Source organism: Hyperolius riggenbachi, chromosome 1 (genome assembly GCF_040937935.1).
Source record: "Hyperolius riggenbachi isolate aHypRig1 chromosome 1, aHypRig1.pri, whole genome shotgun sequence".
NCBI classification, from domain to species: Eukaryota; Metazoa; Chordata; class Amphibia; order Anura; family Hyperoliidae; genus Hyperolius; species Hyperolius riggenbachi.
Genome location: NC_090646.1, coordinates 628915584 through 628943004, shown reverse-complemented (window position 1 = coordinate 628943004; position 27421 = coordinate 628915584). Strand labels below are relative to the sequence as shown.

Sequence of the window (27421 nt, the reverse complement as noted above, 5' to 3'; positions counted from 1 at the left end):
CAGAAAGCCTAATTGCTGGCAAAAAAACCCAAGATATAGATTATTTCATTGTGATATGTAGTGATAAAGTTATTGGTGAATGAATGGAAGGAGCGCTGAAAGGTGAAAATTGCTCTGGTGCTCAAGGGGTAATACCCCCTCACTGGTGAAGAGTAACTGTCGGGCATAAAATCAATAATCAATTCTTTATTTTTATTTGGTAAACAAGTAATAAGGATGCTAACCAGGCAATCCAAAAGTTAAAGAGACTCTGTAACATTAAAAAACATCCCCTGGGGGGTACTCACCTCGGGTGGGGGAAGCCTCGGGATCCTAATGAGGCTTCCCACGCCGTCCTCTGTTCCACGGGGGTCTCGCTGCAGCCCTCCGAACAGCCGCCGACAGACCCGACTGTGACTTCAATATTTACCTTTGCAGGCTCCAGCAGGGGAGCTGTGGCTGCTGTCGGCTCCGAAGTAGACGGAAATACCCGATCTCAGTCGGGTCCGCTCTACTGCGCAGGCGCCGGAGACTTGCGCCTGCGCAGTAGAGCAGACCCGACGGCGATTGGGTATTTCCGCCTACTTCGGAGCCGACAGCCGTCAGAGCGCCTGTGCTGGAGCCGGGAAGGTAAATAATGACGTCACCGCTGTACGGAGGGCTGCAGCAAGACCCCCAAGGGACGGAGGACGGCATGGGAAGCCTCATTAGGATCCTGAGGCTTCCCCCACCCGAGGTGAGTACCCCCCAGGGGACGTTTTCACGTTACAGTTCCTCTTTAAAATCACTATTACTTTTCTTGTTGATAAATGATCATTCCCCAGTTTATCTGACTCTTATTTGGTACATCTTCCGCACAAAGGAAGTTGCAGGGCATGCTGGGTTGTCTTTTTTTTGCTTCTTTACTCTACCCTCAGACTTAACTAATGCAGCCTGATTGGCTGAAGCCTCTTTCCCTCCTGTTTTCCCCTCCCACACCTCTGTTCCTCTCTGATTGGCCAATATGTCTCATTCTGAGACAATGCACTTTCTATTGCAGAGCTGGGTGGGAGTGCCTGAAGACTGGGAGGAGGGCGAGCAATGCATACACAATCAGGCAGAGGAGAGTAAAGGAGAAAATGAGATCAGGATTGGCTTCAAGATAGACACAGTTAAAATGGAGAACCCTAAGAAGGATTTTCTCTTCTTTTACTATAGAAAAATCACTAAAATCAAAAGGTGGACAGTGCAATACATATGTAAGTAGAGCAAGTATTTATCTACTTGCATGTGTGTATTTTTTTTCTGAGATAGTATGGCTGACAGGTCCTCTTTAAAAGGGTCCTGGAACTGGAAATCACTCTATCTAGATCAGCTGATGGCTACAACAGGGGGAGTAATGGAATCAGTCTTTGTTCATTCCTCCCACCTCCCTCTGCTCCACTGATCAGCTGTGTGTGTAGCTCACCATTAATATTCAGTTGATCACTCTGTAGAGAAATATACTGCACTGCAATAGCAAGGCTCTGCTAGAGCCAGGATTTGATGGCAGGCATTATCGAATCGTGCTAATCGTCCTCTGAATAATGAGTTTGTATCACTTGGAAGAGGGTGACATCACCGTTTCCAGGGCATATCTTTGGAAAGCTTGCTTCTTGTTCCGACCGCTCAAGCATATCTCACCAGATGATGTGGGATGGAATATTTGGACAAGAACCTCGAAGAGTCGTTAACGGGAGCCTGCGCCAGTCGTATTATAGAAAGCAATGCCAGTTCGCTGATATGCGCCACACTGATGTCTGCGGAACCAATGGCTCGCACTGTAACAGTGGCATAAGACTGGGCGATAACATATTATAATATGGAAAATACGTATTTGAACGATGTAACGATGAACTACATGTGTCATTGAGGTCCCGTTTACACATGGGCACTTTTTGCCCAACTGTAGTTATGCGCTGGCGCAGTACGTGCCAGATGACGTGGACGCCCGGGCAGCTAACCCGCTGGCGGGTCACCGATCATTATGGGCGCCCAGTGGGACACTGAGGAGGAACGAGGCTGCAACAAGGGACTGAAACGGCTGCTATGGGCTGGAAAAAGCCACAGGTGAGTAGTAAGCATACATTCTACTCCTCACATCGGAAGTCCTTTAACCCTTTTCCTGGCAACCACGTACTAGGTATGTTTTGACAGGAAAGGCTCCAACTGCCAACGTACCTAGTATCGGCTTGCCGGGCAAAGGGTTAAAGAGGATCTTTAAAGCGGACCCAAACCAAACATTTTTTTAATTAAAAATATTTAATTGCACCACTCTGACACATACAAAGATAAATAAACACTCCTTCAAACCTATGATCATTTCAGTGCATGCTTTTCACCCTTCTCTTTTCATAGCTAGGGTTATACTGGGGGCAGCCATTAGCAATTCCTCCATTGCCGGACACCATCTACTCCACCAGTTTGCCAGAAAAATCCCGGCAATTTGAAAGGAAGGGAGGGGTTCCTCCAATAAATGTAAAATATTTTATATTTGTCAACATGCAGCTGAAAAAAGGCTGCTATTTATTATTATAATTTAGAAAATAGATTTTATTTCTGAAATCTTGTATTTTTAATTTGGGTCCACTTTAACTACTTGCCGACCACTCCACGACAATTGGCGTGGACGCAGCGGCAGCCCCAGGACCGCTCCACGCCGATTGCCGCGCAGGCGTACTACGAGCAAACCTCGGCAACACAAGCGGGAGCGAGGACACGCCCGGCCAGGGCCGTGCAAGGGCAGTGGCCCACCGACTGCAAAACCGACAGTGAGCCGCAGCGGGGGACCGAAGGATCACTTTGCCCAGGCGCGGGCACAGGACGTCTGCAGGGGGCCGGTAGAAGCCCCAGGTAAGTTAAACTCTCCCTCCCCCACCTTACAGGTTTCCTTTAAATTAGGATTGAACTTCATCAGTAGCTGATACCCCCTTTACCATGAGAAATCTTTACCTGTTGTCAAACAGATCATCAGGCGGCTCTGTGTGGCTGATGTTGTGGTGAATCCCCCTCCTACAGACAACTGTGTAGGCCATAATATTTCATCTGAAATGCACACAAAATGCAAAGCAAAACTGATAATTACAAAAATGCATTGAAAAGCAAACCACTGAAAAGCATACAAAAAACGCACAGAAAATCACGTGTTTGTGTTGTCACTGTGCGATTTTCAGTGGAAAAGGGAGATTATGCCGTGACACCTGAACATGACCTCTAGGTGTCAGTGTTAACTAAAAGTATACAATGCCTCAGTAATTATGTGTCACACCACAAGAGGAGATAATGGCAAATAAAGGGAAATCAGGGAAAAACCTTAAAGGAAACCAGAGGTGATCTAAACTAAAAGTTTTATACATACCTGGGGCTTCCTCCAGCCCCATGCGCACGGATCGCTCCCACGCCGCCATCTTCAGCCTTCTGTATTACCGGTACCGGGTCCCATAGCAACTTCGGCCATTTGCGGACAGTCTGCGCAAGAGAAGTGCGCTCTTTACGTATCAGAACTACTGCGCCTGCACAGTACAGTCCCGATGGCACGGTGGAGCGCAGAAGAAGCCGACCCAGACACAGACCTGGCGAGGTCAGGCATCTGCAGTGGAGGAGACCAGGAGCCACCGGAGCTGCAGCGAGGGCACAGGACGGCTGCCAGGAGCTGGAGGGAGCTCCAGGAAAGTGGATTTTTGTTTTTTAATCTGCTTCTACGTATCCGTTAAGCCAATGTTCCCCAACCCTGTCCTCAAGGCCCACCAACAGTGTATGTTTTGTGGAAATCCACAGAGATAGTTAATCAGCTCTGCTGAGACACTAATTACCCCACCTGTGCATGTTTGTGGTTTCCTGCAAAACATCCACCGTTGGTGGGCCTCGAGGACAGGGTTGGGGAACTCTGCTTTAAGCAATACCAGTTTCCTGGCTGGCTGTCCTGCTGATCATCTGCCTCTAAGGGCTGGTGAACACCAGAAGAGCTGTTCTGAGCACATTGTGATTTTAAAAGCTCCTGCTAATGTTATCCTATGTGTGTGCACACTGGAGCGATGTGATTTTGAAAAAAAGTCCCCCATAGCATTCCCTTAGCAAGAGCTTTTAAAATCTCTAGCATTTAAAAAGCTCTGGTGTTGTGCACCAGTACTTTTAGCCTAGAGACTCTGAACAAGCAAGCTTGTTTCTGGTGCAATTCAGACACTACCGCAGCCAAATAGATCACCAGGGCTGTCAGGCATCTAGGAACGTTTAAAGCAGACCTGAACATAGAACTTCCTCTCTGCTTTAAAAGATAAGCAACAGCATAATAAGTAGAGATGGCCCGAACAGTTCGCCGACAAGCAGTATTCTGAGAACATCGGCTTTTCACATTTGCACGCGAACAGCGAACATTTGGCGTTTTTGAATCGCCCCCTATACATCATCATTGAGCTAAACTTTGACCCCTTACCTCACAGTCAGCAGACACATGGCAGCCAATCAGCTAGCACCCCTTCCTGGACCACCGCCTCCCCTATCAAAAAAACAGTTGCGGTGGCCATATTGGATTCATTCTCTGCTGGCTGCTGACTGTTAGTGAGAGCAGGGACAGACTTGCTACAGATAGGTAGGGAAAGCATTAGCTAGGCCTGTGTTCTTGTTCCTCACTTGCTGTGAAAGCACCCCAAACAGCCCTATTGAGGGCTAGCCCATCGGTCTCCTGTGGTTTTTTGTGTGTGTGACACTCCACAGCCCACTGACATCCAGAACCATTTCTGCCCCGTAGGGATTAAAACCTGACTCTGTGTCAACGCCATAATTTTTGGTGGGACTTTTGGCATGGATCCCCCTCTGGCATACCCCTGTCCTGGTCTTAGACCCTTTGAAACACGTTTTCCATCACTTTTGTGGCCAGAAACAGTCTCTGTAGGTTTTAAAATTCGCCTGCCCATTGAAGTCTATGGCGGTTCGCCAGATTCGCTGTTCGCGACCATTATACATACCTGGAGGAAGCCCCAGGTATGTATAACATCTTTTTCATTTTCCCGTCTAGGTTCATCTCTTGTTCCCTTCAACCACCTGGGCGTTACGGACGAGCTCAGCTCGTCCAGTAACACCGCGGTGGATTGCTCAGGCCCTGGTCGGCCGATTTGCATATTTTTTTTTAAAAACACGCAGCTAGCACAAGTTCGTAGCGCTCGCTGTGCTACTCTGATAAGGCGTGTTAACTTTTATAAGGCGTGTTATCTCGGATAAGGCATGCGATTTGTCTTATGTCTGCTTCCATGAATCAGGAAGTAGAAACTGTGCAGATTAATTTTAGGATATGTATTATCTGTAACAAATACATTTTTTTTCTTTAAAGGTTATTATGCTGATGTGTATCTTTTTAAAACAGAGAGGAGGTCTGAGTTCAGGTCCGCTTTAAAAGAAAACAAATATGAAAACCTTATACTTGGAGCCATATTCTTCTCACCTCAGTTGTCCTTTAAAAACAAGGAGCGCCCTTTAAAAGTTGCCCAGTAGAGGGAGACGTTGGCAGGTTGTACAATGCTCCAGCCTTGCCAACACCTCATGCATATTCTGCACAGAACTCTGTGGCCGCTGAATCCTGTGCCCTCATTTGTAGCAGCTGTTCCGCCAACTCACAGCTTAAGAGGTTTGGGAGGCATTGCAGGTCTTTGGTTGCGTTTCAGTGAAATCTATGGGATCTGCTGTTCCTGTCATGTCATGTTTCCCATAACCTTTTCTCCTACACAGAGTCCTCTGGGCTCGCATAGCGTACATTGTTCTGCAATGTGTCAGTGCCTCCCAGGTAAGTGGCAGCATTGGCATGGGGGTGGCTGCCAGCTTGTTGTGCTGCCGCTTACATCATGTGTACAATGTTCTACATGGGGTATCAGAGCTCTGTCACGCCAATCAGATAACCTGTCTGTGAGATATGGAAAGATTTCAAGGGCATCCAATCCAGTGCCAAAGACTCTTAATTATAATTCAAGACAGCCAGTCACAGCTAGGAATAATCCTTCCAAAACAAGCCAGGCGAATCCATTTCCCCCTCCCAGACCTCTGCAGGGCCTTTGTCATCAGCAATAAAAGCCTAAAATTGAAAGGTGGCCACACACCATACAATTTAAAAGATCCAATTTTACACTATTTCAATAAATACAATCGCCCCTAAAATCGAAAGCTTTTTTTGTTTTTTTGATTGGGAAATCCAATCACATTTTTTTGCGTATAGACGCGTATCTGGAGATGTACAGGCATGGCTTGTGCCGTGTGCGCCAAAGCACCCACGCCATGCCTGCCACCCCGTTCCCACTGCCTCAGATCAGGGCGATCGGACCGGAGAGGTGGAGAGAGGCAGAGCAGCGCACACGCGACCTACAGGACGCGTACACTTCAATGCGGAAGTGACATCATTAGTCACTTCCGCATGTGAAGTGTACGGGTCCGGGCGGGAAGCATATGCACTGCTCTGCCTCTCTCTACCTCTCTGCTCACCTTGATCTATGGTCTTTAAGTAGCGCAGGCAGCCCCCAGCCATGTAAAGCACCCAGCAAAGCCGCCCAGCCATGCAAAGCACCCAGCAAAGCCCCCCAGCCATGCAAAGTGCCCAGCAAAGCCCCCCAGCCATGCAAAGCACCCAACAAAGCCCCCCAGCCATGCAAACCCCCCAGCCATGCAAAGCACCCAGCAAAGCCCCCCAGCCAATTTCATTGTTTGCCATAAGCGTCATATTACCCAGATACGCCTCTAAACTTACTCAATTTGCACTATACATATATATCAGTAGGGATCACCATAGCAGCCATAGTCCGAAGCCAAGAGGGGCCAAGTGGCAATGGCAGACGGTGATAATGGGGTCCTCAGTGGGCCTCCTGAGGTGCAGAATAATGCTAGCGGAGTAAAGGAAAGTAGTTATCTATATGGAGGGCTACCTAATACTGGGGACCCCTCTGGCTATATACTGGGGTGCTATCTGTTACTGGAGGTCCCTCTGACTGTCTATACTGGGGCCTGCCTGATACTGGGGGTACCTCTGACTGGGGCCTGCCTGATACTGGGGGTACCTCTGATTAGCAATACTGGGGGGTTACATGATTCTGGGGGGTAGGGATGGTCGGAATGCCAATTTCCGATTCCGCGGTAATTCCGCATTCCGTCATGTACCGATTACCGATTCCGCTTCCCACTACCAATTTCCGCATTCCAAGGCGGAATTTCCGCCGGAAATCGCGGAAATTCCGCCCGACTTTAACATCGATTTTCTCAAAAACTATGAGGTCTTTTTGAAAACTTTTTTTTGCATCTTGTTCAGAAGATTCTGTTTAATAAGCCCTGCAAATTTGGTGTTTCTAGGACTTACGGGGGCTTTTCTATTAACCACTAAAGTCGGCGGATTTTTACTGTAATGTAAAATGCAGAAAATAGGCAGATGCAGATTTTCTGCATTTTACATTACAGTAAAAATCCGCAGACTTTAGAGGTTAATAGCAAATCCCCCTTAAGTCCTAGAAACACCAAATTTGCAGGGTTTATTAAACCGAATCTTGTGAACAATATGCAAAAAAAAGTTTTCAAAAAAACCTTATAGTTTTTGAGAAAATCGATGTTAAAGTCGGGTGGAATTTCCGCGATTTCCGGCGGAAATTTCCGCGATTTCCGGCGGAAATCCGCCTACGGCACTTGCATTACCGATTTCCGCATTCCGATGCGGAAATGCAATTTCCGATCGGAATTTCGGAAATTGCATTTCCGCGGAATCCGAATGAGCATCCCTAGGTAACTCTGGCTGAAACGGGCGTGTGAGGGAAGGGGAGGAGCAAAAAGGTGTCTTATAATTTTTTTGTAGGGGTCCCTAACCAAAATTTTGCTATGGGGCCCCATGATTTTGAGCTGTGCCCCTGGTTGCATGTATAATGCGAATTCAGCTATTTATGTAAACGCTACCTCTGCTGCCTGAAACCATAAAGTAAAAAGCAAAGGCAAAGGGGCCCATACACTGGCCAATTTCAGCCGTCGATCAATTCAATCGAATCGATCGGCCGTAAATCGATGCGGGATCGAGTGGCCGATCGGTTTGCGCCCGATTTCGATCGATTTGATCTGACACGATTGAAAATCTAGGTCAATTTGCTGCTGGCAGCAGATCTATGGCCCATAAAGTTGGATCTAATGGTGCAATAAGGCATTTAGATTGATTTTCAATAGATTTCCAATAGCTTTCATTCTGAAATCTATTGGAAACCTGTTCTTAGTGTGTGGCACACATCAGATAGATTCCTGTCAGATTCGACCTGACAGGCACCTGACAAAAATCTATCTGATGGTCGAATCTGATGCAAATCTATCAGTGTATGGCCACCTTAAAAAGCTGACCTGAAGACAATTTTTTTTTCTAGAGAAAAATGAGCTGCAGTACATGCAAAGCGCAGATACAAGACTGCTGACTGGCGAGGGCAGAATAGTTATTGTGAAGTCCTGTTTGCTGTCTCTCCCAGGCTCAGGCCAGTGACTGCCAGCTCACACTGGGTTATGCTGGGCCACTGACAGACAGGCTCTGTCAGCGAGTAACCTGGGTGTGCCCTGTCCTGTGTTCACACTGCATACAGTCAAAAGCGGCGCCGGGGAAAAAATGGCGCATGGTTAGGAACGCTAACGTTCTTAAAACGGTATTTCTCGTTTTGAAACTTAAAACGTAATTTGTTTAAAACGTTGTTTACCGTCTTAAGTTGTTGGTATATTTTTTTCCTAATACTGTATTTAGCGTTCTGGTGAAAGATATATATATATTTATTTCTAATATATGTTTTAAACGTTAAATTTACTGCCAAAAGTGTTTACTGCCTGTCCAGTGCAAAAATATCTTTTCACATCAGCTCTCACACACGCACTCATGCAGGCAAACTCGAAATGACACTGCTTCTCCGATATCAAGTAATTATTTAGTAATGTAATGTATTAATTTTTTTTTTTTAACTAAAAAAGAATGTAATTATCAATTTTAAAAAGTAAATAAAATGAAATAAATTTATTTCCAAAAATGTATGCAATAAGCGGAATCGAACCCACAACCAAGAGTATGAGAACCCGCAGACTTACCACAGCTCTACCTCTGCTTTAGCAATACTCCATATGATTTGTTATTTGAACTCATTTCACTGTAGCCTAGTGTTGACGACATATACACATGCGTGTGTGTGTTTTTTAACTCCAACGCCACCTAGTGTCAATTTTTTTAACTTATCTTAATTTGTAAGTTTTGTATGTTTTCTTTATCTTAATTTTTTGCAATTAGTAATATTGTTATAGAAGCTATATTTTTTTAGTAACGGTAGTCATGAGCTTTATTGATTTGTAACTGTTCTTCATTTATAAAAATCTTAATTCTGATTGAGATGATTAAGAGTGGTGTAGGATAGTGTGAGGCACTGCTATTATCATTATTTATTGAATTTTTAAAGCGCCAACATATTACGCAGCACTGGACATTAATTTAGTGTTAGTGGAGAGTGTGAGGGAGTGGTGTGGGAGAGTGATTGATTTGTGGGGTCGAGTGTGAGGGATTGATGGGGAGAGTGGTGTGGGAGAGTGTGATGGAGTTTTGGGGGAGAGTGTGAGGGAGTGGTGGGGGAGAGTGTGAGGGATTGATGGGTAGAGTGGTAGGTCAGAGTGTGATGGAGTTTTGGGTCAGAGTGTGAGGGAGTGGTGGGGGAAGACTGTGATGGAGTGGTGGGGAACAGTGTGAGGGAGTTGTGTGGGAGACTGTCAGGGAGTGGCGGGAGAGACTGTGAGGGAGTGGTGAGGGAGAGTGTGATGGAGTGGTGGTGGAGAGAGTGAGGGAGTGGGGGTGTAGAGTGTGAGGGAGTGGTGGTGGAGAGTGTGAGGGAGTGGTGGTGGAGAGTGTGCGGGAGTGGTGTTGGAGAGTGTGAGGGAGTGGTGGGGGAGAGTGTGAGGGAGTGGTGTGGGAGAAAGTGAGGGAGTGGTGGGGGGGAGTGTGAGGGAGTGGTGGGGGAAGACTGTGATGGAGTGGTGGGGAACAGTGTGAGGGAGTGGTGTGGGAGACTGTCAGGGAGTGGTGTGGGAGACTGTGAGGGAGTGGTGAGGGAGAGTTTGATGGAGTGGTGGTGGAGAGAGTGAGGGAGTGGTGGTGGAGAGTGTGAGGGAGTGGTGGTGGAGAGTGTGATGGAGTGGTGTGGGAGACTGTGAGGGAGTGGTGGTAGAGTGTGTGAGGGAGTGGTGTGGGAGAGTGTGAGGGAGTGGTGGTAGAGTGTGTGAGGGAGTGGTGGTGGAGAGAGTGAGGGAGTGGTGGTAGAGTGTGTGAGGGACTGGTGGGGGAGGGTGTGATGGAGTGGTGGGGGAGAGTGTGAGGTAGTGGTGGTAGAGTGTGTGAGGGAGTGGTGGGGGAGAGAGTGAGGGAGTGGTGGGGGGAGAGTGTGAGGGAGTGGTGGTGGAAGACTGTGATGTAGTGGTGGGGAACAGTGTGAGGGAGTGGTGTGGGAGACTGTCAGGGAGTGGTGGGGGATAGTGTGAGGGAGAGTGTGATGGAGTGGTGGTGGAGAGAGTGAGGGAGTGGTGGTGGAGAGTGTGATGGAGTGGTGTGGGAGACTGTGAGGGAGTGGTGGTAGAGTGTGTGAGGGAGTGGTGTGGGAGAGTGTGAGGGAGTGGTGGTAGAGTGTGTGAGGGACTGGTGGGGGAGGGTGTGAGGGAGTGGTGGTGGAGAGTGTGAGGTGGGGGAGAGTGTGAGGCGAGTGGTGTGTGAAGACTGTTATGGAGTGGTGGGGTAGAGTGTGAGGGAGTGGTGGGGGAGAGTGTGAGGGAGTGGTGGTAGAGTGTGTGAGGGAGTGGTGGTGGAGAGAGTGAGGGAGTGGTGGGGGGGGGGGTGTGAGGGAGTGGCGGTGGAAGACTGTGATGGAGTGGTGGGGAACACTGTGAGGGAGTGGAAGAGGGAGAGTGTGATGGAGTGGTGGTGGAGAGAGTGAGGGAGTGGTGGTGGAGAGTGTGATGGAGTGGTGGTGGAGAGAGTGAGGGAGTGGTGGTGGAGAGTGTGAGGGAGTGGTGGTGGAGAGTGTGATGGAGTGGTGTGGGAGACTGTGAGGGAGTGGTGGTAGAGTGTGTGAGGGAGTGGTGTGGGAGAGTGTGAGGGAGTGGTGGTAGAGTGTGTGAGGGAGTGGTGGTGGAGAGAGTGAGGGAGTGGTGGTGGAGAGTGTGAGGTGGGGGAGAGTGTGAGGCGAGCGGTGTGGGAAGACTGTGATGGAGTGGTGGGGGAGAGTGTGATGGTGTAGTGGGGGAGAGTGTGAGGGAGTGGTGTGTAACGACTGTGATGGAGTGGTGGGGAACAGTGTGAGGGAGTGGTGTGGGAGACTGTCAGGGAGTGGTGGGGGATAGTGTGAGGGAGAGTGTGATGGAGTGGTGGTGGAGAGAGTGAGGGAGTGGGGGTGGAGAGTGTGAGGGAGTGGTGGTGGAGAGTGTGAGGTGGAGGAGAGTGTGACGCGAGTGGTGTGGGAGACTGTGAGGGAGTGGTGGGGAACAGTGTGATGGAGTGGTGGGGGAGAGTGTGAGGGAGTGGTGGGATACAGTGGTAGGCAGTGGTGAGGGAGAGTGTGAGGCTGCTTAGGACTGCGGACCCCGAATCCGGGACGCGTCCCGGAAAATCCGGGACGTCGGGTCACTCTAAGTGGGGAGGGTACACTGGGTGGGGCCTAGGGTGACACTGAGTGGGGAGGGTACACTAGGTGGGGAGGAGGGTGACACTGAGTGGGGAGGGTACACTACGTGGGGAGGAGGGTGACACTGAGTGGGGAGGGTACACTAGGTGGGGAGGAGGGTGACATTGTGTGGGGAGGGTACACTGGGTGGGTGAGGAGGGTGAAACTGGGTGGGGAGGGTACACTGGGTGTGGAGGGTACACTGGGTGGGTGAGGAGGGTGACAATGAGTGGAGAGGGTACACTGGATGGGGAGGATACACTGGGTGGGTGAGGAGGTTGACACTGGGTGGGGAGGGTACACTGGGTGGGTGAGGAGGGTGACACTGAATGGGGAGGGTACACTGGGTGGGTGACACTGAGTGAGGAGGGTACACTGGGTGGGTGAAGAGGGTGACACTGGGTGGGGAGGGTACACTGGGTGGTTGAGGAGGGTACACTGGGTGGGTGAAGAGGGTGACACTGGGTGGGGAGGGTAAATTGGGTGGGTGAGGAGGGTGACACTGAGTGGGGAGGGTACACTAGGTGGGGAGGAGGGTGACATTGTGTGGGGAGGGTACACTGGGTGGGTGAGGAGGGTGAAACTGGGTGGGGAGGAGGGTGACATTGTGTGGGGAGGGTACACTGGGTGGGTGAGGAGGGTGAAACTGGGTGGGGAGGGTACACTGGGTGTGGAGGGTACACTGGGTGGGTGAGGAGGGTGACAATGAGTGGAGAGGGTACACTGGGTGGGGAGGGTACACTGGGTGGGGAGGGTACACTGGGTGGGTGAGGAGGTTGACACTGGGTGGGGAGGGTACACTGGGTGGGTGAGGAGGGTGACACTGAGTGGGGAGGGTACACTGGGTGGGTGACAAGGGTGACACTGAGTGGGGAGGGTACACTGGGTGGGTGAAGAGGGTGACACTGGGTGGGGAGGGTACACTGGGTGGGGAGGGTACACTGGGTGGGTGAGGAGGGTACACTACGTGTGAGGAGGGTACACTGGGTGGGTGAGGAGGGTGACACTGGGTGGGGAGGGTAAATTGGGTGGGTGAGGAGGGTGACACTGGGTGGGGAGGGTACATTGGGTGGGTAGGGAGGGCGACACTGAGTGGGTGAGGAGGGTAGTACACTGGGTGGGCGAGGAAGGCGACAATGAGTGGGGAGGGTACACTAGGTGATTGAGTATGGTGACACTAAATTGGAAAGGGGGGATAAATTGGAAAAGGGGGGGTACACTGTGCGGGTGAGGAGAGCGCCCTCACCTTCTTTTTGACCACCTACAGCAGGACTGATCTTCTTCACCATCTCGCTGGCTCTGTCCCCTCGTGGCCCGGCAGCTGTGCATCATCAAACAGCATGCTGGGGGAGGGGCCGGAGAGCCGTGCGAGACATTGCCAGCTCGGAGGGTGGTGGGTGGAGGAGGCAGCCCAGAGAGTCCAAGAGGCAGCCTGGAGGGAGGAGGAAGCTATCGGAGGGCGGATCCCAGGGTGGAGGAGGCGGCAGCCCAGCTGATCAAGTAGCCTGGAGAGGAGGCGGATCGGAGGGCAGAGGAGGCGGATCGGAGGGCAGAGGAGGCGGATCGGAGGTTGGAGGAGAAGGGAGCTAAACATCGCTAAACATCGTTCTAACAACCGGACTTAAATTTTAAAACGAGAAATAACGTTCTATGCACATTTACTGCGGGCTGCTCCGCGGCGCCAGAAAGTTTCTGTTTACAACGGTAAATATCGTTGACTGTCGTTCTTAATGTGCGCCAGAAAGTTACCTAGCGGCTGTGCGCCATTTTTTCCTGCTCCCGTTCACACTATTGTTCCTGTTTTGTACTCGATCACAGAAACAAAGTAGGAATTCCTGCAAGAAAACTTTCTCAGAGCTTCCAAAACAAGTGTGAGGAAGTCCCCCGCCCTGCGCTGATGATCAGGGAGTCCTCTCCACACTCACAAGGCAATTCATAGCGCTGCAGTCAGACATCTGCTGGCCTACCATGAATACATCTGAGGAAATACATTAGTGCTGGAGCAGATCACCAAAGTGCTGACTCAGCTGCTTTTACAGGCCGCACCTCCGGAGAAGAGGAGATCTTGGCTTCCAGCTACTGACTACGGAAAAAATACTTTTACTGCATTAGGATGAGTTTAAAGGAAAGCTTTTCAAGCTGACCTGAACACAGAACTCCCTTTCTGCTCTAAAAGATAAGCAACAGCATAATAATCTTTAATCATTTCAGCCCGCGGGTATTTTTCACCTTATGCATCCGAGCAATTTTCTCCTCCCATTCATTCGCTAATAACTTTATCACTACTTATCACAATGAATTGATCTATGTGTTGTTTTTTTTCGCCACCAATTAGGCTTCCTTTGGGTGGTACATTTTGCTAAGAATTATTTTTTTGTAAATGCATTTTTACAGGAATAGAAAGATAAAAATGGAAAAAATTCATTATTTTTCAGTTTACGGCCATTATAGCGTTAAAATAATACATGCTACCATAATTAACCACCTTGGCAGTAATGATAAGCTCAGCTCGTCCATTACCGCCGCGGTGGATTTCTCAGGCCCTGCTGGGCCGATTTTCACAATTTTTTTTTTAAACACGCAGCTAGCACTTTGCTAGCTGCATGTTGGATGCGATCGCCGCCGCTCACCACCAATCCGCAGCTACCCGACGCGTAACAGACCGCCCACCCCCGAGACCCCTGCTCAGCCTGGCCAATCAGTGCCAGGCAGCGTTGAGGGGTGGATCGGGACTCCCTCTGACGTCATGACGTCGGTGACGTCATCACGATCGTCGCCATGGCGACGGGAAAAGCCAAACAGGAAATCCCGTTCTGAACGGGATTTCCTGTTTGCTCTGATTGCCGGAGGCGATCGGAAGGGGCAGGGGGATGCTGCTGCTCATCGGCTATCATGTAGCTAGCAGTGTGTCTGCAGTGTGTCTACTCCCTGCTTTCATGAAAGCAGACATGGGGTTAACATCCTGTGTTTACAAATTAGCTGATCTGCCGAGGCAGCCAGTTGACACAGCTGAGAGATCAAATTACAACTTGTGATTAGTCACAGATGAGAGGGAATTAGACAAGCTATAATCTCTAAATACATACAGGGGGCATTTCTCTATGCTTTCCTTCTGTCCTGTGCAAGAGACCAGGTTCACTTTAAGGGCCCTTTTGCACTTGCCGCTTTGCATCGCCTTGCGGTAAACTCCCCTATTGAATGGGAATCACAAACCACAGAAAAAATGCAAAATTTTGTCCCTCAAAATCGCAATGCGTGAAGGTGGGGCTGAGACACAAATGACCGAGAAGACTGCTCTGTACAGTCAGGGCTGCCCCGCCCATGACGCGGGGTGACGCAGCTTTCTCAGGCGGTGGAAGTGTTGGGCGGCGCCAGGCAGAAACAGGAAATAAAGACTTCACCTGGCCTGCCACCGCCCGCCGTACCAACGCTGCCAGCACTTCTCTTTCCCTCCCCTGGATTCCCCGCAAGTGACTGCCTCCCAGGATGGTTGGTGGATTGTGGCCGTGGGTAGGGCTGGCATCCTCACACGATTGCCTCAGGCGGCAAAAAGTCTAGAACCGGCCTTGTGTACAGTTCTGCAAGTCTGTTGTACAGGAAGTGACTGGCGCATGAGATTCTGCACCTGCATAGAGCGATTATCTAATGTCTACCAGCAGCTTAATAGGAGTCTATTAAATTGTGCAAGTTAGTGGCAGTGCCAATGAAAGTGATCTTGCAGTGGACTTCCTTGTTAACAGTCAGATAACCATACTGATTCTGGGTAGTGCCCTTGATGGCCACAAGATACTAAACAGCTGCTTAGTTCCCATTTGTCTGGGCTAGTGTTGGGCGAACACCTAGATGTTCGGGTTCGAGAACGTTCGCCGAACATCGCCGCGATGTTCGGGTGTTCGCGCCGAACTCCGAACATAATGGAAGTCAATGGGGACCCGAACTTTCGTGCTTTGTAAAGCTTCCTTACATGCAACATACCCCAAATTAGCAGGGTATGTGCACCTTGGGAGTGGGTACAAGAGGAAAAAAAATATTTGAAAAAGAGCTTATATTTTTTGAGAAAATTGATTGTAAAGTTTCAAAGGAAAAACTGTCTTTTAAATGCTGAAAATGTCATGTTTCTTTGCACAGGTAACATGCTTTTTACCGCCATGCAGTCATAAATGTAATAAAGAGAAGAGGTTCCATAAACAGGGACCGGTAACACTAACCCAGCAGCAGCAGCAGCACACGTGATGGAACAGGAGGAGGCGCAGGAGGAGAAGGCCACGCTTTGAGACACAACAACCCAGGCCTTGCATGAGGACAAGAAGCGTGCGGATAGCATGCTTTTTACCGCCATGCAGTCATAAATGTAATAAAGAGAAGAGGTTCCATAAACAGGGACCGGTAACGCTAACCCAGCAGCAGCAGCACACGTGATGGAACAGGAGGAGGCGCAGGAGGAGAAGGCCACGCTTTTTGAGACACAACAACCCAGGCCTTGCATGAGGACAAGAAGCGTGCGGATAGCATGCTTTTTACCGCCATGCAGTCATAAATGTAATAAAGAGAAGAGGTTCCATAAACAGGGACCGGTAACGCTAACCCAGCAGCAGCAGCAGCACACGTGATGGAACAGGAGGAGGCGCAGGAGGAGAAGGCCACGCTTTTTGAGACACAACAACCCAGGCCTTGCATGAGGACAAGAAGCGTGCGGATAGCATGCTTTTTACCGCCATGCAGTCATAAATGTAATAAAGAGAAGAGGTTCCATAAACAGGGACCGGTAACGCTAACCCAGCAGCAGCAGCAGCACACGTGATGGAACAGGAGGAGGCGCAGGAGGAGAAGGCCACGCTCTTTGAGACACAACAACCCAGGCCTTGCATGAGGACAAGAAGCGTGCGGATAGCATGCTTTTTACCGCCATGCAGTTATAAATGTAATAAAGAGAAGAGGTTCCATAAACAGGGACCGGTAACGCTAACCCAGCAGCAGCACACGTGATGGAAGAGGAGGAGGCGCAGGAGGAGAAGGCCACGCTTTTTGAGACACAACAACCCAGGCCTTGCATGAGGACAAGAAGCGTGCGGATAGCATGCTTTTTACCGCCATGCAGTCATAAATGTAATACAGATGAGAGGTTCCATAAACAGGGACCGGCAGCGCTAACCCAGCAGCAGCAGCACACGTGATGGAACAGGAGCAGGCGCAGGAGGAGAAGGCCATGCTTTTTGAGACACAACAACCCAGGCCTTGCATGAGGACAAAAAGCGTGCGGATATAGCAATGCTTTTTGCCGCCATGCAGTCATAAGTGGAATACAGATGAGAGGTTCCATAAACAGGGACCGGCAGCGCTAACCCAGCAGCAGCAGCACACGTGATGGAACAGGAGCAGGCGCAGGAGGAGAAGGCCATGCTTTTTGAGACACAACAACCCAGGCCTTGCATGAGGACAAAAAGCGTGCGGATATAGCAATGCTTTTTGCCGCCATGCAGTCATAAGTGGAATACAGATGAGAGGTTCCATAAACAGGGACCGGCAACGCTAACCCAGCAGCAGCAGCACACGTGATGGAACAGGAGCAGGCGCAGGAGGAGAAGGCCATGCTTTTTGAGACACAACAACCCAGGCCTTGCATGAGGACAAAAAGCGTGCGGATATAGCAATGCTTTTTGCCGCCATGCAGTCATAAGTGTAATACAGATGAGAGGTTCCATAAACAGGGACCGGCAGCGCTAACCCAGCAGCAGCAGCACACGTGATGGAACAGGAGCAGGCGCAGGAGGAGAAGGCCATGCTTTTTGAGACACAACAACCCAGGCCTTGCATGAGGACAAAAAGCGTGCGGATATAGCAATGCTTTTTGCCGCCATGCAGTCATAAGTGTAATACAGATGAGAGGTTCCATAAACAGGGACCGGCAGCGCTAACCCAGCAGCAGCAGCACACGTGATGGAACAGGAGCAGGCGCAGGAGGAGAAGGCCATGCTTTTTGAGACACAACAACCCAGGCCTTGCATGAGGACAAAAAGCGTGCGGATATAGCAATGCTTTTTGCCGCCATGCAGTCATAAGTGTAATACAGATGAGAGGTTCCATAAACAGGGACCGGCAGCGCTAACCCAGCAGCAGCAGCACACGTGATGGAACAGGAGCAGGCGCAGGAGGAGAAGGCCATGCTTTTTGAGACACAACAACCCAGGCCTTGCATGAGGACAAAAAGCGTGCGGATATAGCAATGCTTTTTGCCGCCATGCAGTCATAAGTGGAATACAGATGAGAGGTTCCATAAACAGGGACCGGCAACGCTAACCCAGCAGCAGCAGCACACGTGATGGAACAGGAGCAGGCGCAGGAGGAGAAGGCCATGCTTTTTGAGACACAACAACCCAGGCCTTGCATGAGGACAAAAAGCGTGCGGATATAGCAGCAATGCTTTTTGCCGCCATGCAGTCATAAATGTAATACAGATGAGAGGTTCAATAAACAGGGACCGGAAACGCTAAACCATCCCAGATATTCATTGGTCATGTTACTTGGTTGGGGTCCTGGAGTGTTGCGTAGTCGTTTCCAATCCAGGATTGATTCATTTTAATTTGAGTCAGACGGTCTGCATTTTCTGTGGAGAGGCGGATACGCCGATCTGTGACGATGCCTCTGGCAGCACTGAAACAGCGTTCCGACATAACGCTGGCTGCCGGGCAAGCCAGCACCTCTATTGCGTACATTGCCAGTTCGTGACAGGTGTCTAGCTTCGATACCCAATAGTTGAAGGGTGCAGATGGATTGTTAGACACAGCTACGCCATCTGACATGTAGTCCTTGACCATCTTCTCCAGGCGATCGGTGTTGGGGGTGGATCTGCACGCTTGCTGTTCTGTGGGCTGCTGCTGCATGGGTGTCAGAAAATTTTCCCACTCCAAGGACACTGCCGATACCATTCCCTTTTGGGCACTAGCTGCGGCTTGTGTTGTTTGCTGCCCTCCTGGTCGTCCTGGGTTTGCGGAAGTCAGTCTGTCGGCGTACAACTGGCTAGAGGAGGGGGAGGATGTCAATCTCCTCTCTAAAGTCTCCACAAGGGCCTGCTGGTATTCTTCCATTTTGACCTGTCTGACTCTTTCTTCAAGCAGTTTTGGAACATTGTGTTTGTACCGTGGATCCAGAAGGGTATAAACCCAGTAATTGGTGTTGTCCAGAATGCGCACAATGCGTGGGTCGCGTTCAATGCAGTCTAGCATGAATTGAGCCATGTGTGCCAGAGTCCTACCAGAATCCTCATCATCCTCTTGTAAGCGTTGTGATAGTTGTTGTGATGCATCATAGTCGTCACCTTCTTCCTGGTCTGCTTCTGCTGACCATTCGCGCTGAATTGTGGAAGTCCAACGTGCACCGCTCTGGCCCTCGTCAGTGGTGGCAGGAAATTCCTGCTCCAACTCCAGCTGTTCCTCCTCCTCTTCTTCGTCATAGCTGCTGGGGCCAGCGTTTCCTGAGGCGGATGGCCTGATGTTGGTACCATCACGCTGATCGTTTTCTCCTTCAGATTCCCCCAGTTGCATCATGACAGCTGTTTCCTTGATTTTCAACATTGACCTCTTCAGTAAACACAGCAGTGGTATGGTAATGCTGACTGAAGAGTTGTCACTGCTCACAAGCAACGTGGATTGCTCAAAATTTTGGAGGACTTGGCAGAGGTCCAACATGTTGGCCCAATCGGATCCACAGAAGCTTGGCAGCTGGCCGGATGCGCCTCGGTACTGCGCCGTCATGTACTGGACCACTGCACTCTTCTGCTCGCAAAAGCGGGCTAGCATGTGCAGCGTAGAATTCCAGCGCGTAGGGACATCACACAGCAAGCGATGGTGGGGGAGATTGAAGCGCTCCTGCATCTTGGCGAGTGCCCCCGAAGCAGTACTTGAATTTCTACAATGTTTGGCCACTCGTCGCACCTTCAACAGAAGATCGGCCACGCCTGGGTATGTCTTCAGGAACCGCTGAACTACTAGGTTCATCACGTGCGCCAGGCAAGGGATGTGTGTCAGCTTAGCCAACCTTAAAGCGCGAATGAGATTACTCCCATTATCACACACAACCATCGGTGCCAGCCACAAATCCGTCTGTTCCTTTATTCCCCTCCAAATTTCCTCCGCTGTGTGCTGCTTATCCCCAAGGCAGATCAGCTTCAGCAACGCTTGCTGACGCATGCCAACAGCTGTGCTGCACTGCTTCCACGATCCTACTGCTGCTGGGTTAGCGTTTCCGGATGAGGTACAGCTTTGAGATGCGTTGGAGGAGAAGGAGTCAGAGAGGTAGGTGCTGCTGTTGTTATCCAGTGGGAGGGACGGCGGTGCAGCTGTTTGCGGCGTGGGCAACACCCGCGCCGTAGCAGGTGAGGAATCGCTGCCAGGCTCCACAAGGTTCACCCAGTGCGCGGTAAGGGAGATGTATCGACCCTGGCCGAACGCACTCGTCCAGGTGTCAGTGGTGAGGTGAACCTTGCAGGCAACGGCATTCTTCAAGCTTCGGGTTATTTTGCTGACCACGTGCTCATGCAACTCAGGCACTGCAGAGCGCGCAAAGTGGTAGCGGCTGGGAACCATGTAACGTGGGATGGCCACTGACATCATGCCCTTGAAGCTGTTTGTCTCCACCACTCGATATGGCAGCATTTCGCAGGCCAGAAGCTTGGCTATGCTGGCTGTTACTGCCACGGCCCGGGGGTCATTTGCTGGCAATTTCCTCTTGCGCTCAAACATCTCCGAGACAGACAACTGAACCGTAGGGCTGCACACTGAAGGGCTGTTGGTTGTTGTGTTTGATGAAGACTGGGAGACCTCAAGAGCACTAGTCCGGAAAGTGACAGTGTCAGCGTCGTCTGATGTTTGTGAATGTTGTGAACCACGCAATGGCTGGGCTACTGCTGCTGCTGAGGCGGGTCTGGTGGTGAGTCTGGTGAACCCAAGGGAGGCAGTGTTGCTGGTACCCTGTCCTGTCGAGTTTGCCCACAGAGTGGGATGTTTGGATAGCATGTGGCGGCTCATGCTGGTGGTGGAGAGGTTGTTAATACTTTTCCCCCTGCTCAGGCGGGTCTTGCACACCTTGCAAATCGCCATGGTAACATCCTCAGTGCAGTCTTCAAAGAAAGCCCAGACTTTGGAGCACCTGCCTTGCTGGCGATTTCTGTTTGCGCCTCTTTTGCCTCTCAAAGGAACTTCCACGCTTGTGGTGCCTGAAATTTCGCGCCGCCTACCTTGTGGCACAAGGCGAACTCGTGCAGCAGTGGGTTCTTCAACAGACTCATCTGTGCTGCTGCTATGACGGCGATGTTCTCGTTCACAAACAAAATCTGGGTCTCTGTCCACATTGTCCATACCCTCCTCTTCCATCTCCTCAAACTCGTCATATGTCATTGTGGGGGGCCGCCGCCGTGGAGTAGAGCTCCCCAGAACAACCTCTGCGCAGCTCACTCCAACGTCGTCTTCCAGAGCTTCTCGGCCGACCTCCTGCAATTGCAACCCCTCCTGCCCAACTTGCTCTGGGATTTGGGTTTCAAAGTCCTCGGACTCGCCTTGTTGTATTTCAGTGCCCGGTGCATTTCCCACAGTTAATGGTTGTGAATCCGGGCACAACATTTCTGGCTGTTCCTCCATTGACCTTTCAAAGGTGGAAGTTTGTTGGCCTGGGAATAGCTCCTGCGAATACCCCATTGTGTCCTGAGGTAATTCATCGGACTGGTTATCTGGCAGTTGTGTGCGTGGTGTCGCTGCCGGTTGTGTCAGCTTTGTGCCCACTGGCTCCTTGTAACTGGCTGAGGACTCGGACCTCGTGCGTGATGTGCTGGTGCTGCTTAACCCACTGCTGGACGCTTGAGAGGTCATCCAAGTAATTATCTGGTCCTGTTCTTTTGGATCTGTGAGGGTTGTTGTCCTGGACAACATGGACGGTATTGAGTGGGTTTTCTTGGGTGCTCCCCTGTGGCCTGTACGTGAACCGTCAGGGGAAACACCTCTTCCCTTGCCCCTCCCTCTTTCACCGGATTTCTTCCTCATTTCACTTATCCTTAAAGTACACGCTGACTGGCAGCAGTACAGTGGCAGTACAGAAATGCTATACAGTGGTGGGTGAGCGGTGTACCACTATTGCCAGCAGCGACACAGAGCACAATGCTATACAGTGGCGGGTGAGCGGTGTACTACTGTTCCCAGCAGACACAGAGTGGCAGTAAACACAATGCTATATAGTGTGGCTGAGCCGTGTACACACAGTGGCAGTAAACAATGCTATATAGTCTGGCTGAGCCGTGTACACAGAGTGGCAGTACACACAATGCTATATAGTCTGGCTGAGCGGTGTACACAGAGTGGCAGTAAACAATGCTATATAGTCTGGCTGAGCGGTGTACACACAGTGGCAGTACACACAATGCTATATAGTCTGGCTGAGCGGTGTACACAGAGTGGCAGTAAACAATGCTATATAGTCTGGCTGAGCGGTGTACACAGAGTGGCAGTACACACAATGCTATATAGTCTGGCTGAGCGGTGTACACAGAGTGGCAGTAAACAATGCTATATAGTCTGGCTGAGCGGTGTACACAGAGTGGCAGTACACACAATGCTATATAGTCTGGCTGAGCGGTGTACACAGAGTGGCAGTACACACAATGCTATATAGTCTGGCTGAGCGGTGTACACAGAGTGGCAGTACACACAATGCTATATAGTCTGGCTGAGCGGTGTACACAGAGTGGCAGTACACACAATGCTATATAGTCTGGCTGAGCGGTGTACACAGAGTGGCAGTAAACAATGCTATATAGTCTGGCTGAGCGGTGTACACAGAGTGGCAGTACACACAATGCTATATAGTCTGGCTGAGCGGTGTACACACAGTGGCAGTACACACAATGCTATATAGTCTGGCTGAGCGGTGTACACAGAGTGGCAGTACACACAATGCTATATAGTCTGGCTGAGCGGTGTACACAGAGTGGCAGTAAACAATGCTATATAGTCTGGCTGAGCGGTGTACACAATGCTATATAGTCTGGCTGAGCGGTGTATACAGAGTGGCAGTAAACAATGCTATATATAGCGTGGCTGAGCGAGGTACACAGTGGCAGTACACACAATGCTATATAGTGTGGCTGAGCGAGCGGTGTACTACTGTTCCCAGCAGCGACACACAATGACTGGGGGGACCCTGGCTAGCGTGGCTGGAGCGCGAACTACCCTGCCTGCCTACCCAAAGCTAAACCCACAGACAAATGGCGGAGATATGATGTGGTTCGGGTATTTATTTACCCGAACCACGTGACCGTTCGGCCAATCAGAGCGCGTTCGGGCCGAACCACGTGACCCGTTCGGCCAATCAGAGCGCGTTCGGGGTCCGAACCACGTGACCCGTTCGGCCAATCACAGCGCTAGCCGAACGTTCGTGGAACGTTCGGCCATGCGCTCTTAGTTCGGCCGAACGGTTTGGCCGAGCACCATCAGGTGTTCGGCCGAACTCGAACATCACCCGAACAGGGTGATGTTCTGCAGAACCCGAACAGTGGTGAACACTGTTTGCCCAACACTAGTCTGGGCCTGTCCCTGCTCCCACTTCAAGGTAAAGTTGTTCTATTATGTCAGCCTGGCTTTCACACAGAAGTCTATTCACTGACATGTGCGTTGTCAGATGACCATTGTAGATTCCTGTTGCTAGACATGCAGCACTTTGTGAAACAGAGGTGCCAGGAAGAATAAAATACACTTAAAGAGGAGCTGTCAGCCATACTATCTCAGAAAAAAAAAACACATGTATAAGTAGATAAATACTTGCTCTACTTACATAACATACAGTATGTATTGCACTGTCCACGTTTTGATTTTAGTGATTTTTCTACAATAAAAAAAGAGAAAATCCTTCTTAGCATTTCCCATATTAACTGTGGCAATTTTGAAGCCAATCCTGATATCATTTCCTTCCTTACTTTCCTCTGCCTGATTATGTATGCATTGACCGCCCTTAAGTATAGAAAGTGCATTGTCTCAGCATGAGAAATATTGGCCAATCAGAGAGGAACAGAGGTGTGGGAGGGGAAAACAAGAGGGAAAGAGGTATCAGCCAATCAGGCTGCATTAGTTAAGTCTGAGGGGAAAGTAGAGAAACAAAAAAGGACAACCCAGCATGTCCTGCAACTTCCTTAATGTACCATATTTTGTGTGTACTAAATAAGTCAGGTAAACTGGGGAATGATCATTCATCAACAAGAAAGTAATAGTGATTTTAACTTTTGGATTGCCTGGTTAGCATTCTCATTACTTGTTTATCAGATAAAAATAAAGAATTGTTTTTTTATTTTATGCCCGACAGTTACACTTTAAATCAGTTTAAAATGGGAGTTAGTGGTGGACTTACCTCACAAGCAATGACACGAGACATTCAATTCAACACTCCATTTTGTGCAATGCAGGTAAAAATCCACTTCCTCAGTCAATACTGGAGTAACTGCCTCATAGTCTCTGTGGCGCCTCCGCTAGACATAACAGTCATGCTTGAAGACCAGAATCTTCACAACTGAAATATTCCCTGACAATGGTGGAAGGGCGAAACCTGGTTGTAATTTGGAGACGTGGGCAATTATATACTTCCAATTACTGTATATATGCACTTAGCACTTTATGTGCACTCTTGTTGCAGGCTTGCTTATGCACCAGGGTCCTGTTTGTTAGGACCCACGATCAGGGGTGGACCTTCCATGATGCTGCCTGAACAAGCAGTGTCTTCCAAGGGTGGCATCCCGCCCGTCCATCTCCCTCCCCGGCCACGCTCCTTTACCTCCCGGAGTTAGGCAGCCCCCTTCTCCACCACCACAGTCCCTGGGCTGGGTCACCCTTGCTGCATACCACCTCAGCAGTGACCCACAGGCAGTGAGATAGGAAAGCGGCTCTTAGTAGTGGCACGTATACTGGAGTACTTACTTCCTGTATACGCACTGTTACCAGGGGAACCGCTCTCCTGTCTCACTGCCTGCGGGCCACACATGAGATCTCTGCAGTTGTGGTGGTGGAGGAGGCAGCCGCACCACTCCAGGAGGTAAGGGAGCTGTGGGCCCCAGTACAAGTTTTGCATTGGGGGCCCCCCACGCTCTCTATACATAACAATTGATACAGTGCACCAAAACCAATCAAAGACAACCAGAGTGTCAGAGGTGCAAGAATGGGGTGGGGAACAATTTCTTAATGACCACTACTATTCAAAGCATCTAAAGACGTGATTATTATCAGCACATATCTAATAAAGAGCTAATACTGTGATTGAGGGTGGGCCCCTCTTGCCCAAGGGCCCCGGTGCGGTTGCAATGACTGCACCCCCTATTGCTATGCCACTGGGCCAAACGAGGAAACTGGAGTGCCCGGAGGAAACCCACACAGACACAAGCAGAACATACAAACTCTGTGCTGATAGTGCCCTGCATTAAGATGCCCGCTAATGATACATTGGTTATACAATTTTATGAAAGCTATTGGGTAAAGTGAGTGAATGTACTTTGGATATTTTAGAATAGCCCCTCATATTACATAGAAGCGGTACGATTGTACAATCATGATTGTATCAGTTGTGGCCCCCTTTATATGTACAGTTATTTTTCTTTGGCTAACATTTTTGCTAGGGATGGTCGTAGTCAGCCAACTTCGCTGCGCTGGAACTACTCGTAGTTTTCCGCAATTACGCTTCGCAAACTACGGTTTCGAAATCAGAAACTTCGCTACGTTTGCATTTCGTAGACTACGCGTTAAAATACGGAAGCTTTGCGTAGTGCGAAGTGTAGTGTATGCAGACGCTTATGCCCTTATGCGGAAAAATTTCCGCAATGATCCACTAAATATGCGCATGGTTGAACTAATATATACATACATTCCACTTTCCAATGCGGAATTGCATACGTATAGAAGGGCAATAATATTCCTGCGCATGCGCAATGATCCCTATAGACGCAGTTACCACACGCGTAGTTGACTTTGCAATACATACGTCAACTACGCGTAGCGGGCGAAGCTTCGAATGGCGGTACTACGACTACGCGGAAATGCGTACGCAATGTTTTTAAACTTCGTCTATGAACTACGACGCGTAGATTCGCACTGGTGTAGTTTACGAGCAACCCTGCTAGCGATGAAATTCATCAGGAATTATGTAAAGGGCTGAAATTCGCTGTAGAAAATAAAGAAAATTCTGTGCATGCATCATTTATTTCTGGGAACGGTTTACTTAATAAATGTTGGGTAGTTTTCTCAGAAATGTATAAACTTTGTGCTTTCCTGTGATAAAGGCAGTTCAGACTCCTATTATTTCTGACAAGTTTACATACTGTGGCAACAAATCATGTATCAAATGCTGGTTAAGTATAACATTATGTTCTGTGAGTGCCGTCTGAATGCATAAAACTAAACTGCAGCTTGTATACAACAATGTGATTGTACTGTCCAGAGGATTGTCACTTCAATAGCACATGCTAGAAAAATTATCTTGTATGTCAGAAAAAGCAATGAAAGCAAAGTTACCACTGTTTCGGCAGCCAGAGGTGCCCCCATTGTTAAGTAGTGCATCCCTTTCGGTATAGGTAACATATTAAGCGGTGCCTCTAGGCAGTCTCCCCCCTCCCAGTATAGTTATTAGACATGTGTGCCTCGTCCTCCCTCCCTATGCAGAGTCACCAGCGGAGCGTAAATGAGAGGTTATGCACCCCTCTTGTCACTCCACTGACTCTCCTTTCAGCCGTGTGTCCAGTGTCCCCTCTATGGTAACAGGCAGCCTGTCACTCTGCATCTGACCCAACAGCACATACTGACTTGTTACATGATGAAAGGCACCACTGTAGCCATGGAGAGCTGAAGGGAGACTTTGTTGGTGGAATACTGAAAACTCGGTGAGTAACCTCTCATTTACGCTCAGCTTTTGGCTCTACATAAATAGGGAGGGAGAGGAGGGGGTGAGCTGCCTCTCCACCCTCAAGTGCCTATAGGCATGAGCCTACAGTGCCTTATGTAAAATATGACCCTGTTCATATATCGCATTTGGGGCGTGATCATAGTGCACTATTCATATACACAGACTCTAAAATAAGGCCTAGGTAACAGATCATGCCACCCTAGTGTGCATTCAGGCCTTCCTCAGTTTGGAGTGACAATGCCACCTGTCCCATGGGAATCTGGCACTTTGGCTACAGATATGACAAACCCAAATCACAATTAGTGAGTTCTCTCCACACCTACGATTGTACCTGAAATTACAAAGCACAGTCTCCTCTGCTCATTAACTTCAAGGCTTTCTCACACTAGGCCCATATTATGGTTGGTTATGTCATAATGACATGAAACCGCCCCGCTTATTCTCAGGTATATTTATAGGTACAATGATATATATTTAAAGCATCTAGAATAATTATTATTATTGTTGTTGTGGACTGTAATTTCACTTTCATTACACAGAATTGTAGCTATAAATATCAGTGCTGCGAGACATTTTGTATTTTAATGATATTAAAGCAAACCCGAGGTGAACCTAAGGAGAAAAAATGTTAACTAGCTTACTCTTGTGCCCGCAATTTTGCATTTGTGCTGCAGGCGTCCAAATTACCCCTTATTGCGCGGACGAGAGGAATCGTCGCAGGAAACTTGGGCGCAGAATACAGCCGGTATGGCTGGCTTCTGCCCAAGTTCCCGGCGACGTTAAATACTATTCCCCCTCTAGGTCCAGGTGGATAAGGGGGGAATGATGTAATT

The 27421-nt window shown here is 49.5% G+C and overlaps 1 long non-coding RNA gene across 2 annotated transcripts in view; it reads right to left on the bottom strand.

Annotated features, from left to right (window-relative positions):
- Window positions 1–13265, bottom strand: part of LOC137559776 (uncharacterized) — a 38469-nt gene extending 25204 nt beyond the window's left edge. For both annotated transcript variants that reach the window (XR_011029811.1, XR_011029810.1), the window contains exons 1-2: window positions 12916–13265; window positions 2950–3042 (exon numbers count right to left, since the gene is read on the bottom strand). This is a non-coding gene — a long non-coding RNA (uncharacterized lncRNA). The remainder of the gene's footprint in view (window positions 1–2949; window positions 3043–12915) is intronic.
- Between the last annotated feature and the right edge of the window lie 14156 nt (window positions 13266–27421).